General features: G+C 39.7%; 1 protein-coding gene across 1 annotated transcript in view; it reads left to right on the plus strand.

Moving 5' to 3' along the window:
• The first annotated feature begins 4,267 nt into the window (after positions 1-4,267).
• Positions 4,268-17,897, plus strand: part of disp1 (dispatched homolog 1 (Drosophila)) — a 46,475-nt gene continuing 32,845 nt past the window's right edge. Inside the window, exons 1-2 of the mRNA XM_088325498.1 lie at positions 4,268-4,416; positions 7,669-7,732. The gene's annotated coding sequence lies outside the window, so the exon portion shown is untranslated. The remainder of the gene's footprint in view (positions 4,417-7,668; positions 7,733-17,897) is intronic.

A 17,897-nucleotide genomic window follows, 5' to 3' on the forward strand; every position in this document is an offset into this window, starting at 1 on the left:
CCGTTTTTTTTATCTTGATCACGTCTACTCTCCCGTCCCGGCTTTCAACCTTTTTTTGTCCTCGACCACATATACTCTCCTCTCCTGGCTTTCGACTTGCTTCCGACCCGACCACGTTTTTGCTCTCATGTCCCGGCTTCGACCCGTTTTTTGATCCTGACCACATCTACTCTCCTCTCCCGGCTTTCGACTCGTTGCTGATCTCAACCTTTTTTTGTCCTCGACCACATCTACTCTCCTCTCCTGGCTTTCGACTTGCTTCCGACCCGACCACGTTTTTGCTCTCATGTCCCGGCTTCGACCCGCTTTTTGATCCTGACCACATCTACTCTCCTCTCCCGGCTTTCGACTCATTGCTGATCTCAACCATGGTTTTTGCTCTCCTGTCCCGGCTTCGACCTGATTTTTGATCTCGACCACGTCTACTCTCCCATTCCGGCTTTCGACATTTTTTTTTGTCCTAGACCACATCTACTCTCCTCCCCTGGCTTTCGACTCGCTCCTGATCCTGACCACGTTTTTTGCTCTCCTGTCCCGGCTGCCGACCCGTTCTTTTACGTTCCCGACACCGCCGTCGCTTGCCACAGAAGTGACATTTCCGCATTCAGAGCGACGTGGAGATCGCTTCTCCGAATCATGTGTACGATCCTTTCCCTTCTCCCCTTATAAAACTGTGAGTAACGTTACGCGACTGGGTTCTGTTTCCTGTTCTGATCCTGACAATTTGACCATTTTCATATTGTCACGTCTGTCTTCGGGAATGGACGTCCCCTCTGCTTTTGAGGGTTATGGCGAGGCAAAGACTATTTTGTCTTTAAGACGTCACAGTTGACCGCATGACGGAAAATGAAACAAGAAAAACGAGACCGGGTTGGAGTCACAAAAGAAAGAAACGGGTGGAGCACGTCAATAACCTCGATACCGAGACCTTATCTCCGAAAAATAGGACGGATACCGCCATCCGACATGTCCTTCCCCTTATTTATATATGCCAAAGTTCAAAAAAAACCACATTAAAGGGACAGTGTGTATGATTTGACATTGTTTAGAACAGGGAGTCTCAAATTCAATCCAGTCAGGGACTTGGAAGGTAGAGTCCGTGTGAGGTGGGGCCAAAAACAGCACTGACCAAACAAATATCCTGCTGTTCTTAAAGGGGCAGTGTTTTAGAGTTGCCCACTAGATGTCGCTGTGAGCAAAAAGGAGTCAAAGGAAACTACGGAGACAGAAAGTGAGTAAAAAGTAGCCGTTTGCTTCCCATTCTCTCAAAAAGACAAAAAGAAGGAAAAACTTCTCGTGAAAAAAATAGGGAAGGAGAGATAAGAAGGCAAAAAAGGAAAACGAAATAGAAAAGAAAAGTAGGGGAAAAGAAAGTGAAAAAAGAAAAATGGAGAAAAAGAAAGGAAAAAGGAAGTAAGGAGAAAAAAGACAAAAACTAAAGAATTCCATTTTATTTGTCTCCCTTTATTTTTATTATTTTCATTTTTCCTTGGGTTTTACTTGTTTTTTTTTCTCTTTTCTTTTTCTCCTCTTTTCTTTTCTTTGTTTCTTTTTTTCTTTTCTTGTTTCTCTTCTTTTCAAAAGTAATAAGGCGCGTTTTAATACATCCCTTTAACATGCATGCCAATCGTTGTTATACAGTGGGAGCTCGCTACTTCGCGGTTCCACGTTCGCGGGTTCAGAGTTTCACGCGTCTAAAAAATAATTTAAAAAAAATAAAATGATTAAAAAAAAAATTCAGAGCTTCGCAGGTCTAAAAAAAACAATAACAAAATAAAATAATTTTTAAAAAAAAACAACGTTTTTTTAAGCATTTTTGAGGGGGCGTCGCTACTTCGCGGATTTTCACTTATTGCGGGTGGTTTTGGTCCCCATTAACCACGATAACCGAGGGATTACTGTACTCAATGCCAATGAAACGCTTGCAAACGAACGAGTGTTCCCCATCCAATATGGCGGCCCAACGACGTATTTTTGAGCGCTAATCAAAACCACGCTTCGGTTTCCCAGCCGCCCGCCCACCGAATAGTGATGGGAATTCCGGCTCATTTTCGAGGACCGGCATTCTCGGCTCGGCTCACTAAAAAGGAAACGACTCATTTGGCTCCCGAAGGTCTCGTCAGATTGTTTATGTGGCTTCTATCCCTAAATGAACAATACATACATAACGTGATGCACGGAATGGCTCAAAAATAGAGGAAAATGAAGCACAAAAAATGAAAAAGGGAAAAAAGTGAGGGGATAAGAAACAAAAGGAAAGAAAAAAGAGAGAAAAAAAGGAAAAAGGAAAAACGAACAAGAAAAGAGTTTGGAAAAAAAGAAAGACACCGAGGCCCGAGAGAAACAAAATTTCGATTCTCTGTTTTGCTGCGGAATTGACAATGAATCTTTGATTTATTGTTTGTTTTTCGGGGCTTTTTTGGTTTATTTTTGGGGACATTTTGTCCAAATTTGGTGTCCGATTTTGCTCGTTTCCTGGTCAATTTCTGTTTGTGTTTTGGACATTTTCCGTTTCGTATTTCAGACATTTTTTCGATTTGTTTTTGGGTCAGGTTTTGGAGGGTTTGTTTTTGGTCAATTTTGGTTCTTTTTTGGACAGTGTTTTTGTTCGTTTCTTGTTGTTGTCATGGTTGCCATGGCGCCCAATCGGCCTCCCGTGTGGCACCAGCTGCGCTTGTTGACAGATTGGCTTTCCTTCTATTTAAGCTCAGTGATCTCAATCACCTTTTGTCAGTCCGTCGACGAACCTCTGCCCCGCGATACGTGGGTCCTGACTCTGTCCCGGTTTCCTGTTGGGATTTCCTGTCTGGTATTGTTCCTGTTTATTTTGTCCTGTTTAATATCGGTTTCCGGTTTCGTTCCCGTCAATTTTTTTGTGCTGTTTTAATTCTCTCCAGTTTGCGTTCCAGTCTTTTTTGTCCTGTTTATTTTCGATATCCTGATTTGTTATCTATCCTGTCTATCCCGTCCTGTCCGGTATCGGCCCCATTTGTCTGATATCAACTCGGGCAATTGGAATCGGTCTCGTCAGTCTCCGGTCTTTCCACGCCAGACCGCTGCCTAACGTGGCTGACTCCCCATTTCCCGTAAAATTAAAGGCTTGTGTGAGAATGTCACGCGTTTGGGTCCTGATCCTATTCTGGTTCTTGACACCCTGGTCAATTTTTGTTTGTTTTTCAGACATTGTTTGTTGGGTTGTTTCTTGTCGTATCTAGGTCAATTTTTGTTTGTTTTTTAAGGTCGTTTTTTGATCATGTTTTGGTCAATTTTTTGTTCCGACTTTGGTCGTTTCCGTTTTTTTTGGGGTCATTTTTGTTTTTTGGTGGAGAATTTTTTTTTTTTTCTTGTGTGTTTTTTGTACTTTCTTGTCATATTTAGGTCGTTTTATAGTCGTTTTTATTCGTTTTTTAGTTGTTTCTGGTCAATTTTGTTTCTTTTGGGGGGCAATTTTGTATGTTTTTTTCTTTTGTTATTCGATTATTTTTTGTTTTTTTCAGTTGTTTCTTGTTGTATTTTCATTGTTTTCTGATTAATTATTGTTGTCGTTTTTGGACAATTTTTTGAACGGTTTTTGGTTTTGGGTCATTTTCGTGTTCATTGTTTTGTGTTCATTTGAGTTATTTCCTGGTCAATTCTGTTCAGTGTTTTGGGGACAATTTGGTTTGTTCTTTGGTCGTTTCTTGACGTATTTTGATTGTTTGTTGGTCATTTTTTGTTTATTTTTTAGGTTATTTTTCCTCAATTTTGGGAGAATTTTTGTTGGGTTTTCTTTTGTTTTTTCTTTATTTTTTAGGTTTTTTTTCATTGATTTTGATGTATTCTTTTTCGTTTGCTGGTCATTTTTTGTTAGGGTTTTCTTCCTCGATTTTTGGAGGATTTTTGTTTGGTTTTTAGTTGATACATGGCATAGTTTGCTCGTTTTCTGGTCGTTTTCTTTCTTTTTTTGCGGGCTTGTCACTTTTTTGGTTTTGTCAGGGTTTTTTCCTCGATTTTTTGGAGGATTTTTGTTTGGTTTTTAGTTGATACATGTCATAGTTTGCTCGTTTTCTGGTCATTTTCTTTCTTTTTTTGCGGGCTTGTCACTTTTTTGGTAGTTTCTCATCATAATTTGTTCGTTTAAACAAGTTTGAAGTGAGCAACACGAAACCTCTGGGTAAAAAAATGCTTGTCGAAGGGAGCCGACTTTGATCCGGTAGGGAGCCGGCTCCCCGTCGCTCACCTCCGAGAGCCGGCTCTTAAAGCCGCTTCGTTCGCGACCGACACATCCCCACCTCCAAACCTCCCCATCCCACGGCACCGAGCTGGCCGCAGAGTGAAGCTCAGAGCTCGGCGAGGAAAGGCAACAAGTTTCCCGGAGGAGCGGAGAACATTCCTCCATCTTTTTTCTCAAGAGTCTTCTATTAAATCTCCATAAACGTAAGTTGTTCCTTTTCTACTTTCTCGAGTCCGCCTGGTTTTGGAAACAGTTGTCGTTTTTTTGTTGTTACCGCGATAAGCTAACACTAGCTAGCATCACTACAGCTTTCCTCTTTTTTTCTCCTTTTTTGAAATGTTTGGACGTTTAAAGCTAGACTTTCATCTATCGCTGTGATTTTAAAACAAGAATTCGATTATAAATATCTTTATATGATCAGTGAGCAGCTGTCAGTCTCAAATAAGCCTGTTTCCATCAATTCCGACTTTTTTATATTCCGAATTAATCTTTCGAATTATATTTTCTATATTTTTTTAATTGTATATGGACCAAATTGTATTTGTTTCATTTAAACGTTTTTATGTGAAAAGTGCGTTAAACTGTTATTCTTCACCAAGTGGCAGAAATAGGACACTGTCGCTTTAACGCGGGTGGTCTCCAAGGTGCGGCCCGCGGGCGCTTGAGTTGCCCACGGGTCTTTGTTCGAGGCACCTGCCTTTGGCAACATCAACTGGACATAATTCAACCTGCAGCTCATTTTTCTCTTGCTCTTCTTTCAGCATTGTCTCGCTGGAGTTTTTTGGTGTTTACAGTTTGTCCTTTGGGTTTTTCTTCATAAGGTGTAAACATACATCGATTAATGAGCTTCCATATATGGGATTCCTTCGCGACTTATAGCCAGAACGGGGTGACACCTTGAATGTAAACTGACCGAACTAATTATACTCTTGGCGCCATGTCAGCTATGCGTTTTAATATATATATATATATATATATATATATATATATATATATATATTAGCAATGTTGCGACGATGTGAAAAAGCTGTTCTAGTAATATTCTTAACTTGTGTCGAATAAATATAACAACAACAAAAACTACAGTAATAGTACAAAAATACTCCAGAACTACTGCAAAAAATCCTGTATGGAATTACTTTAGAAATATGGCATGATTACCTTGCAAATACTCTGATAATACCTCCAACATACTTCAAAATACCACTACAGTAATACTACAAAACTAAATATCTAAAGAATCTCTTAATGGGGACCTAATATATTATTTTGTTTCATTCAGAAAAAAACAACAACAAAAAACATAGAAATCCTAACTACTTTTACAGAAATACTACAAAAATACCACTACTGAAATACTTTAATACAAAAATGCAAAATAATATAACAACAACAACAACAAAAACTACAAAAATAAAACCAGTAATATTACAAAAATACTCCAGAAATACTGCAAAAAAAAATCCCGTATGGAATTACTTTAGAAATATGGCATGATTACCTTGGAAATACTCTGATAATACCACCAACATACTACAAAATACCACTACAGTAATACTACAAAACTAAATATCTAAAGAATCTCTTAATGGGGACCTAATATATTATTTTGTTTCATTCAGGAAAAAAAAAACAACAACAAAACCATATAAATCCTAACTACTTCTACAGAAATACTACAAAAATACCACGACTGAAATACTTTAATACAAAAATGCAAATAAATATAACAACACCAAAAATAAAACTACAGTAATATGACAAAATACTCCAGAAATACTGCAAAAAATCCTGTGTGGAATTACTTTAAAAATATGACATGATTACTATGGAAATACTACGATATTACTACTGCAGAAATACCACCAACATACTACAAAATACAACTACAGTAATACTACAAAACTAAATATCTAAAGAATTGCTCAACTGGGGACCTAATACATGATTTTGCTTTAATTGTGAGTGTTTCAAAATCAATTGTGACTCCTCTTGCTTGTATATGTATTTGTCTCTTTATCTTTGTTCCTTTATCCTCTTTGTTTTCTTTTATCCTCACTGTTAAATGTGAACCTGGAGTGCCACGTCCAATTTCGTTGTCACAATATGTTCAACCCATTTTGTAACAATGACAATAAAGGTATATTCTATTCTATTCTATCAAGAAATAAATGCAGTGTTCATTTTAGCTGTAAAAAGTGATGGGTCCCGGGGACTCGCATGCTGAAAAAATCTATGGGTCCCAACAGAGATCTATGGCTCCCCAAAATTTAGTCTTATCCAGGTTGAAATTGTAAATCGGTGACAAATATATCACAAAAATCTATATATTCATTCAGTTTTAATCATCACAGTTAATTGGCAATACAAAGCCGTTCTCACTTCAGATTTTTCAGTTCATATATTCTTCGTTATTTGCTGTCCCGCCACAGTTGTAATGCCTTCTCAAATTCCAATCCATTATCATCCTCCTCATAGCGTCACCAGGAATATAATGGAGTCCATTTTGGCAGAAAAGTCTTTTCTTGCTAGTATTCTTTTGTTTCTTTTCTTTCGTCGTATCTTTGGCTTCAACACACGTGTTTTCCTTGCCTCCGCGATCTTCCGAAGAATTTCTCCACCGTTTTTTCTTGCCGGAATTATTGCCGTTGTTACCACTTTCTGTGTTATGTTTCGACTTATTACCGACACTGAAGAAATGACAATTTTTTTGTTGATTTGCACCTAATAGCAACTGTTTTTTCGGAGGCATACTTCTCTTTCACTCGACAACCGCCACAATAATGACGTCATCTCGAAGCAACGAGATCACGTTTGCCGAGATCGGCGCGAGACAAAAACAACAATGGCGGATCTGCCTGACGAAAAGTTTGGAGTACGCTAAATCTTTGTTAAAAAAAAGTAATTGGGTAATAGTAATAATAATAATAATAGTTTTTGGGGGCGTTCATTAAATAATAATAAAAATCATGCGTCTAGGACGCAGAGACGCGGGCAAACTGGAACACTGAAATGGGGGATCCGTCTCCAGGATGGTCCCCATTTTTCTACCCAACGGTACTCCAAAGGGTGTCCCACCCCTGCACCAGGGTCTCCGATAATCCTCCGCAACGCACCGACGTCAAGGGAGCGTCGGTCGAATCCCGTAAGGGCAGCTGGAAGGTGGAGTGCGTGGTGGGCGGACATTTCTGAAATTCCTCCCCTTGTGTCATTACCGCAAAGCAAATAGGAGCGGAGGGGACAGAATTCCGCCACTGAATCAACAGATGGTGTCTTGGGAAGCTCCTCCTGGAAAGGGAGGAATTTCTCAAGTGCTCTCCTTTGATTTCGCCTCAAGCTTCCTTTTGTCCTCTTTTGCTTTTGATCGTCAAACCGGAGGATGCCGAGGGGACGCTCTTCAAACCCTTCTTGGTTTTTTGCTAGTCGAAGACTAATTGTCTCTTTTTTCTCCCTAGTTTTCAGTCTGGACCTCTGACTTCACAAACCAATGGATGCAAAGCATGCTCCCGTTCCCCGCAGGTAAGCCTCCAAAGTGTCCTCAATCGGAAAAGCTTTCTCGGCATGAAAATTGTGCCTCGGCTGCTGGGTTGGGGGTCTTTTTGGAGTCTCCTCATTCAATTATGATTCAGGGATGTAAGATTTGATTATATAACAATGATTAATGCTTTTTTTTTTATTATTCTTTACTAAGATTTTTTCTCATTCTTCCTCATGCCATGAGGCTCTTGAACTCCACCCGGGGGAGTAAAAGCCCACATGAAACCCCACCCTCACATTTGCATATTACCCTATTTTTATGACAGCGTGTATTTTATGTAGCACTATTTAAATACTCTATAGCAAAACGTTATATTGGGTATTTTTGTATTCTTTATCTTTTATTTTATGATCTTATTTTTCGACACAAGGATACTGCTGGAAGTGTGAATTTCCCGACAGGGATGAATAAAGTATCTATCTATCTATCTAGGCATCTATCTAGACATGCATATATCTAGGCATCTATCTAGACATCTATATATTTAGGCATCTATCTAGGCATCTATCTAGACCTCTTTATATCGAGACATCTATCTATCTCTATGTCTATCTATCTCGACATCTCTATATCTAGACATCTCTATATCTAGACATCTCTATATCTATCTAGACATGTCTATATTTATCTATCTAGATATCTATATCTCTCTATCTAGACACCTCTATACCTATCCATCTAGACAGCTCTATATCTATCTATCTAGACACCTCTATACCTATCCATCTAGAGTCTAGACATCTCTATATCTATCTATCTAGATACCTCTATACCTATCCATCTAGACATCTCTATATCTATCTATCTGGACATCTTTATATCTATCTATCTAGACATCTCTATATCTATCTAGACATTTCTATATCTATCTATCTAGACATCTATCTATCGATGTTATCTCCTAGTGTGTATCAACTGTGCATTTGTATATAGAATAAAGAGCAAATCGACATCAAAATAATTGACTCATGCGGACTGGAAAGTGACAAAAATAGCATACAAAAACTGAATGATTCATAATAATGAAGTCCGTCTGTTTTATATTTTCTATGAAAATATTTACCTGCATATGGGATTAGATTTCATATGTTAGCTAAAGCCTCTTTAAACGTCTTCAGAGACACATCATTTTTATTTTATTTTGTGCCTTAAACAGCACATCTGTAACTTTTATTCACGTCTAATAACATCGTGATGGGTTTCGTCAATGTTTTCTGGTCGATAAATGGTAGTCCTCAAACACTGTTACAGTGGGTGCTTTGCGAGTGGCGCCTGGCTTTAGCGACATCCAGCGGACATATTTAAAACTTCGGGTCATTGTGGCTCATTTTTCTCTGGTGCTCTTCTTAGCATTGTCTCACCGGCCACATAAAAGGACGCGGTGGGCCACATTTGGCCCGCGGGCCATGAGTTAGACACGGGTGTCATAAATCTTCAGTGTTTTCGTCTCAAAATGCACCGCCGGGGTAGTGTTTTCCTCCAGCTCGTGTCAGAAAACGCTTTATAAGGATAGTACCGTATATTCTGGACTATAAGCCGCTACTTTTCCCCCTAACTTTCAACCCTGCGGCTTATTCAGTGATGCGGCCAATTGATGTCATTTTTCTAACGGCCGCTAGTGGCGCTCGAGTGTTGCTACCATTAACTGCCCTGTCAAAGCTGTATTATTATTATTATTATTATTAAAGCTTTGAAAACTCTCTTGGTGTACCGTTTTTCTTTATAAATATGTGTAACCCATGTATAATATGTATTTGCAACTGTATATTTTTGTAATGTATTGATTTTAGACACCTATTCTGATATGTTTTGCACGGGTGAACGAAAAATGAGGGGCGGAACAAACGCGAGGTGCCGAGTCTTAGTGGGGACCGCTAAAGGTGAAGGACAGACGAGGAAAGAAGAGGGGATAAAAAGTTGGTTAAAGTAAAAGGAGTTGGGTGAGTAAATGTGTTCATCTGATTTATTTTTCCCACCCTTACCTTTGGAAATATACACTTTTTTCCTTGGATTACTTTCAACGGGACTCGGACTCTGCAGGTCTGCATCAAACCTTAAGTACCGGTATCATTTTCCGTTCATTTTGCCGGCTGTGATTTTTGGATTGTGGACTTTAACGAAGGACATTTAGTTTCAATCGCGGGACTTGAAGTCGGGTTTGGGTTAATTTTGTGTTTGTGTTACATGTTTAAATGTGGGCGCATGCGGCTTGTATACAGGTGCGGCTTGTGTATGTACAAAATCGGTTTTCCTCTTAAAATGTGGTGGGTGCGGCTTATAATCGGGTGCGCTCTATAGTCCGGAATTTATGGTAATTCACAGCAGAGATATCACGCTCAAAATATTTACTAGTTCTTTCACTCGGTCATTTATGAACAAATTGCCCATGATTTATGACCTTGTGGCTATTTTGTGTTACTACACTTTTCCACTCTAAGATTTATGAAAAAAAACACCCAACCTCCCAGTTTAGGCAACTGGAAACTTGATGGATACCATTCTGTCAGTCCCTTGCCCTCCCTAACCCGGCGTTTGTACAGGTGCTTAAAATCCTTGAAAGTGCTTGAATTTTTTTATCGTGTCTTCAAGCATTAAAAATTGCATGAGTTTTTGGCGTTTTTGCTATGTTCCTCTACAAGTCTGCTTAAAAATGAGGCAGACGCTGCTCTCTGGTGGCTTCATTTTGCTATTGCGTTTCTTCCCTCGTGTTTAAATGCAGCTGACATGAGTTTGTATGGCATTGTCCCTGTGAAGCACCATTGCCCCCTACAGGAAAGGCGCATGCTACACTTAAACGGGGCGCCATGAAAGGATTATGTATCAATTAAGGATATTTATCATGGGCCATGAAAAAAATAAATGTAGCGTTTCACAGTGATAGATTGTAATGGGAAGAACTTCCTGCAACTGAAAATTCAAGCTACTTGTTCGTTGCATTTTACCCAACAAAATGGTGAATATATTTCAGGCTTTGCAAAAAATAGGATTCACACGGGATTCCCTTTTTTAATGGTACATTAGGAAAATGGCTTTAAATGTCCTTAAAAGTTCTTGAATTTCGAAAAATGGTGTACGAACCCTGCTTATATAAATTACTGTAAATATTCAAATTTCAAGACTTCATCGTGAGTTTGAAAAAAATGAGTGAAAACTTTTGCACTTGCACTTAGAACAGCTTCTCACGCTGTTTTTAGAATTTGTCAAGGTAATGTTAACCTGGGCTGCACGGTGGCGCAGTGGTTAGCGCATGTGCGGCACAGCTCCAGCACCCCCGCGACCCTACTGAGGATAAGCGGTGTAGCTAATGAGATGAGATGTTAAACTGCTTTTTGCATTTTCAATTTTATACTTATATTTTTTAAATAGAAAATCAAACCTATGTGTAAATATTCAGCACACTGTTCAATTCCTTTTAAAATTGTGGTTTTTAAGCCCGCCTTATAGTCCAGAAAATTTGATCAATATCTTGCACATCTTAGCATTTTTTGGCAAATATAGTTTTTTTTCACGAATACAGTAAATATTTTGTGTATTTTAGATAGTTTATTCATCCCTGGAGGGACATTCAGACTTCCAGCAGTATCTTTTTGTTGTTTATTAACAGATGAACAGGATGGCCTCGGGGTGCTGTGTTGTAGTTTAGCAACAGCAGAGTGGATGACGTCACACGCTGGGCCAAAATTTTGACGTCCCTCCTCTCCGCTTCCCGCAGGCTTTCGTGTCTCTGTCTGTCCTAACAGCGCTGAAGCCGGGTAGCTCCACGTTAGCGTCCGGGATGCTAGACGTGAGCCTCGTTCATATTTACCATGATTACGGACTGTACCAAAGGCTTATAAAGCTGCTAGCCGATTAGCCTTCACTAATTATGAATATATGGGAATCTCAGGTGCATCTTATTGTCTGGAAAAATATATAACTCCTTAAAAGACAACGTATTTGTCCAATCCAAAACGGCAGGTTAAAAACAGGCGAGCTAAATTGATTTAGCCAAATTAAGCCAAACTGGAAGTGGAATTGCTCCTACGCCAGCCAAGTTGCATAACCCTAGAAGAAGAAACAACCCCTACTACTATTATATATTCTAATTATGACCAAAATTCCAAAAAAAGCTTGCTCTAAAACACGGTTGCACTTTTTCACCCACAACCTCCGACACAATCCATCCCTTGATAAAAGCGTGAACGTTCACTGGAAAATCACGCAAACCAAATCTTTTATTTTTTTTCTCGCTTTCGCGTTCTAACACGCCCAGATGAAAAGTGGAGGATGTTTATCATTCAGCTGGTTGAAAGCGCTGCTCACAGAGCAGGTGCCATTCTTTGATGCCCTCAGCGCCCTTATGCCTTGCTTTTTTGGGGGGCATCTCATTCTCCAACAAAAGCCATTTGCGTGTAAAATGATCTAGAGCACAGGCGGCCTGCGGGCCAGATCGGGCCCGCTGAGGAATTGAATCCGGCCCGCGAGACAACACTCAGAGAAGCGCAAGAGAAAAACGAGCTGCAGGTTGAAATATGTCATGTGCCTCGAACAAAGACACTGTACTTGTATTTATTTCTCTCTCTCTCTCTCTCTCCCTCTTTTCCACCCCTTTTCTCCCACTCTGTCTCTGTCTTTCACTCTCTGTATCTCTCTTTTTCTCTTCCTTTGTTGCTCTTTGTCTCTTTCTCTCTCTGTGTCTTTTAACCTCTTTTGCTCTAACTTCCTTTTTTCCTTTTCTCTCTTTTCTCTATCTCTCTTCATACCCTTTGCACTTTCTTTTCTCTCCTCCTGTCTTTCTATTTCTCTTTGGATTTCTTTCTTCCTCTCCCTTTCTTTCCCCCTCTCTCACGACTTCTCTTTTTATCTCTTTTGTTTCTCACGCTCTCTCCTTCTCTCCCTTTTTTTCTTTCTTTGTCCCGCCCGCTCTCCTTTTCCCTCCCTCTTTCTCTTATTTCTTTATCTCTTTTTTTCTTTCTCTTTAATCTACTAGTCCGGCCCCCAACAGAATGTTTGTTCTATCGCGTGGCCCCCAAGTTCAAATGAGTTTGACACCCCTGATCTAGAGCAAGAAAGGGTCATCTGAAATGGTGAATACTCTTAGGACAGAATCGAGCAATTCGCCCTTCAAAACCCTCTTCAAGGATACTTTGACCTGGTCACTAGGGCTGCACGATTTTTGTTTTTGGGGAGAACATAGTAGTTTGCATACTTTCCTCCAGATATGTCATTACCGACTGAGAGTATACAGCTGTAACACTATAACAACTATAGCTATAGAAATAAAAAACAATTTTGCAGTTTAATAAATGAACATTATTGTCATGAAACAATCTAGCTGCAGGCTAGCATCGCGTTACCGCGACTTTAGCAAGGTTTCCTCGATGTTCAGAATACGAGAGTTGCGTTTTACAACGAGTTGTAGCTCCGAGTTGTCTGTTTCGTGGGTAATGGATCCGGGATTGCTGTGGGTTGTTACATAGCTTAGCCGTAGCAGTAGGCTTGTCCTGCAGTTTTCTCCCCCGACGCCGCCTCAGTCATTTTGCGGACGTGGTAACAATCCACGGAGCACCCCCTTGTGATCACCTATTCTTTGCTTTCCTCAGAGTCTGATATCATAGATGACTTTCCTTTCAGTGTAAAAAAACCGCTAAAAGCAAGCTATCACGTTTGTTTTGGTGGCCGGTTGTGCCCACAGCTGTTTGACTGACAGCATATATGAGCCTATCACAGTCGTGCGCACACAGTCACGCCCACCCAACTCATTCTTACCTCTGATTGGCCAGCTCTGTTAAAAACCCAACAGTGACAATCTTGGTTGGCCAAAGACTCCATTACTAAAATAACAAACTATAAATCCAAGAAAATAACGCAATAGCACTGCGCATCTTCGCAAGATCGATAAGATATCGTTTAACGGTGCAGCCCTAGTGGTCGCATTGGAGTCTGGGGTGTAACACCCAACTCTTTGGGTCACTTGTTGACTGAAAACTTTCAGGCCCAAATTGTCAATGAATGAATAAAAACTTTATTTCGAACATTAAAATAAAAACAATGAGTCAACAACAAAATATTACTATCGTAACATGTTCGAAAAGGGGTAGTCAGAAGCAGACGCTTATTTTCCCTACCTCTTCATCTTTCCTATTAATTACATTCTATAGCTCCTCTTTTGTGTCTAAATACAACAAAAACGCATGGATATACTTATTACATTGGTGAGATATTAATAATTATAATACCGTATTTTCCGCACTATAAGGCGCACCTAAAAGCCTTTATTTTTTTCAAAAGCGGACCATGTGCCTTATAATACATTGCGCCTTATATATGGATCAATATTAATTTGCAAAGTCTTGCAACTAACTTGCAGCCGCCGACTAGATTTCCCCCCGAACGCAGTGTATGCTGGGATTTATTTACCGGCGTTTCATTGGCTAACCAATGTGTCAATCATCATTTGAATCGATCACTTTTGGCTAAAGTTATTCGGAGGTCAAGGGGGCGGATCCTTTTGATCATTTACAGGTTGGCATTGGCTTAAACGGCAAAACAAAGCCTGCAATTGGCCGAAAAAGATGTGTCAATCATCAGTTGAATCGATCACTATTGGCTAAAGTTATTCGGAGGTAAAGGGGGCGGATCATTTTTATCATTTACAGGCTGGCATTGGCTTAAACGGCAAAACAAAGCCTGCAATTGGCCGAAAAAGATGAATGTGAATAGCATGTTGGGTTGACGGCAAAGAGGAAACAGTATTTTACTATTCTGTACTGTATTTGTAAATATTTTACTCTCCTGGATTTACTAGACTCACGGATATAAGAGGACCATGGTTGCACATTATTATTGAACGACTTCGGTGAGCTACTCCGGCTATATATTTTCCCTGTATCTTGTTTCAGACTGAACGCGATTTTTCTGTGATAAGCGGTGCAGATAATGGATGGAATGGAGTGTCTATTTTTAAATTCAACTCAATTCCAAGTGTTTAATTTATATGCACGGTAAAGTTGCGAGTGAAAAAAAAAATAGAAACTAAGGAATGTTTGGAATTTCTTGAATCCCAAGACTTTAACCTTGTGAATGATATTTGGAAGGATGCATTTGAGTGACATCGTCCGGACACCGCATCCGCACGTGTCTACGACACGTATTTGCGTCTTTGCAAGCTTTGAGAATGTTAAGGGGGTAATACGTTGGACTGAACTATCTGACTGTTTTGTCGACGTTCCCATTGTAGCGCCTTATAATCCGGTGCGTCTTATGTATGTCAAATATAGGACCAAAAACTATTTTTTCGGGGTGCGCCCTATAACCCGGTGCGCCTTATAGTGCGGAAAATACGGTAATTACAATAATCACATATTTTATACGCTAATCTTCGTAATACCCATCCCTCAACGTCATAATGCCACTAGTTACCAAACATCACTGCGGCACCAATGATAATAACAACAATAAAAATAAACATAATATTTATAATAACAGTTATGATATAATAATGGCAAGAATAACAACAAAGTTAACCATAGTTTTAAACGTTGTATTTCCAATCTCACTCATATCCCATTTTCTTCATCCCTGTATTTTGCCGGTAATGTTTTTTTGTATTTAAAATTGAACATGTGAATAGTCGGACATCGTTTGATCTCATCTTGTAAATTGTTCCAAAGTGTGACTCCGCACACAGACACACACATACTTTTCCCGGTGGTTCTCACCTTTGGGATTTTGAATTTACGACAGCCCCTCAAGTTATCATTTCCCTCTTTCCGAATGAATAATGTTTGGATGTTTTCTGGCACCATGTTTTTGTTGACCTTAAATAGCTGTTGTGAACAATGTTCCCTGTCATTTTCCTTACGGGTCTGAGCGTTCACACAAAGTCGGTGAGCAACGCTTGAAACAACAGTGAGCAACCATAATCACAAGTGTGGCAAGATAATTCATGATCAAACATGTCCAAAACTTGACATCAAGTTACATTTTGCTGAGTTTCCGGCAATGAAAAATGATTTTTCTCTTTTGAATGAATTGACTCATGTACTATTGCAAAGGTTGCAGGGCCTACAAACGTCGTTTGTTCTTACAATTCTTTCACAAGATTTCCATTTTTTTTAATTTCCTGATATATTTTGTCGCATAATATTCACATTTTTGGGGGATTATTGAGTCGGTTGTAAGATACAGAACTGTACTTAATCCCATTTTTTAGCGGAAGTACAATGTTGGCAACCAGATTGACTTGCTATAATTGGAAATTAATTGAATGCAACACAAACTTCTTTTTTCCGTGTTTTTTTTATACTTTTTTTAAACTCCTTTAAAAAAAGTCTCATTGTGTTTATTTTTTCCGAGCTGTTACTTTTTTCTTTTTGTTCTCTATTTACTTTTTTCCTACATTTCTTTTCTTTTTTTCTGGCACCTTCTAAATTTTTCCTTCTTTTTTTCTCTTCCTTTTGTTTCTTTTTTTCTCAGCTTTTCACTACTTTTTCATTTTGGTATTTTTTTCTTTTTTGTTATATTCCCCCTTCCTTTAAGTCATTTTGTGCAGAATTTTACATCATATTTGGCCATGTTGGGATGAAAGAAGCGAAAACAACCTGAAGAGCCAGTTAGGACCTGAAGGAGCCGGTTCTCGACAAACTCTACTAACTTTACTCAACTTCATTCTCCTTCGACTCGACTTCAAAATACCGCATTTAGGACACAACGTCAGAGGAACCCGTGTATTTTGACCTTCATGCACTGTAACTTTGACTTAAGTCGCTTCTTAATGAGTAATTTTGAGCCCTGATTTTTGTGTGTTGGCTAGATTTTCTTGTGCGCTGAGAATGTGCGAGCAGTGCGCAATTGCGCACGCGCGTAGCTTAGAGGGAACACTGGTTGTGAAGTGAACATTTTATATTAAATCACCATTTCGAACATTCCACTATGTCTGGTCCAGTTTTGGGATGAGGGTGTCCGATGTAAAGATGGACAATTTAGAGTGTTACTGCAGGATCCAGTAGGCGAGATCTTTTTGCGTCGACTGTTTGATACACATTAGTCCTTGATCACGTTAAAAGCGAACTGGCGTAACTTCACACTGTTTTTTGAAACTTTGATCGGGGGATTTTCAAGCAAATGCTAACGGCTCTTCACTTTGGCCTAATGAATGCCGGTGGATGTTTATAGAAGTCTGCCATGGCCTCGGGCGATGTTGACAAGAGTTTCGTTTGCTTCATTAAAACGCTCAGCTGCCACGGCTCTGTGATGTTTCTTTTCAAGTTTATCGGTTTGTGCTGGCTAAGAGTCCTTAGCGGAATAAGGGCCATCATCTGGAACCCCTTGAACCGAGCGGTAGAGTTCTAATGGTCCTTCTAATTTGAGTTTGCATTGTCTATTTTTTTTGGAGAGTCCCGTCGCTTTTGTCTTCTGATTTGCGCTTATGGTCTGTCCTACAAACGGGGAACCGTCTCTTCCTTTTGATGTCTTCCTGTGTTTCCGCTTCTCCATTCCATACTAAGCCATCGGATACGGCGTGGGCGACTGTATTTCCCTTCCCCGACAGTCGTGTATTGGACTTCAAAGATGCCAGCGGGGTCTTTTCCTTCACCGTCGGCTTAAGCGTCTCTGACCCCTTTTGTGACAATAGATCCCGGTTTTCCCCTCCTACTGGTTTCCCCGCCAAGCTGGGAAGAGTAAATATTGATCAGGCCCTGCAACAACGGACATCTCAGAGGGAAAAGCAATGCCCTTGTCCAATCAGATGGCTTCCTATTGGCTTTTTGGGATGAAGCGCCACAATCGGGGTCCACGTAAGCATTTTGGAGTACTGCAGGCATGTTCAAAGTCTGGCCCGGGGGCCAGTTAAGGCCCGTGATCACATTTTTACTGGCCCGTGACCTCTGTCGTAAAACTAATAAGATGTGGCCCGCCGGTATTGAAAACCGCAGTGTAAAATAAAGTTGTACCAAAAAAAAGAAATTACCATTTCAGCAGAGCCTTTTGACCACCTTGCCTTTTGCTTTCTATGAGAATCTTAGCTGTTAAAGTTAGTCATTATTAAGACTATTTTGTAGCTATATTTACACAAATAAAATACATATATATTGTTAAACACTAACCGTGATACCAAGAGCAGAATTACTCACGTCCTCCATGATGGTTGTAAGAGAAGGGAAA

This window comes from Urocampus carinirostris, chromosome 20 (genome assembly GCF_059441175.1).
Source record: "Urocampus carinirostris isolate Australia breed hairy pipefish chromosome 20, RoL_Ucar_1.0, whole genome shotgun sequence".
In the NCBI taxonomy this organism is placed as follows: Eukaryota; Metazoa; Chordata; class Actinopteri; order Syngnathiformes; family Syngnathidae; genus Urocampus; species Urocampus carinirostris.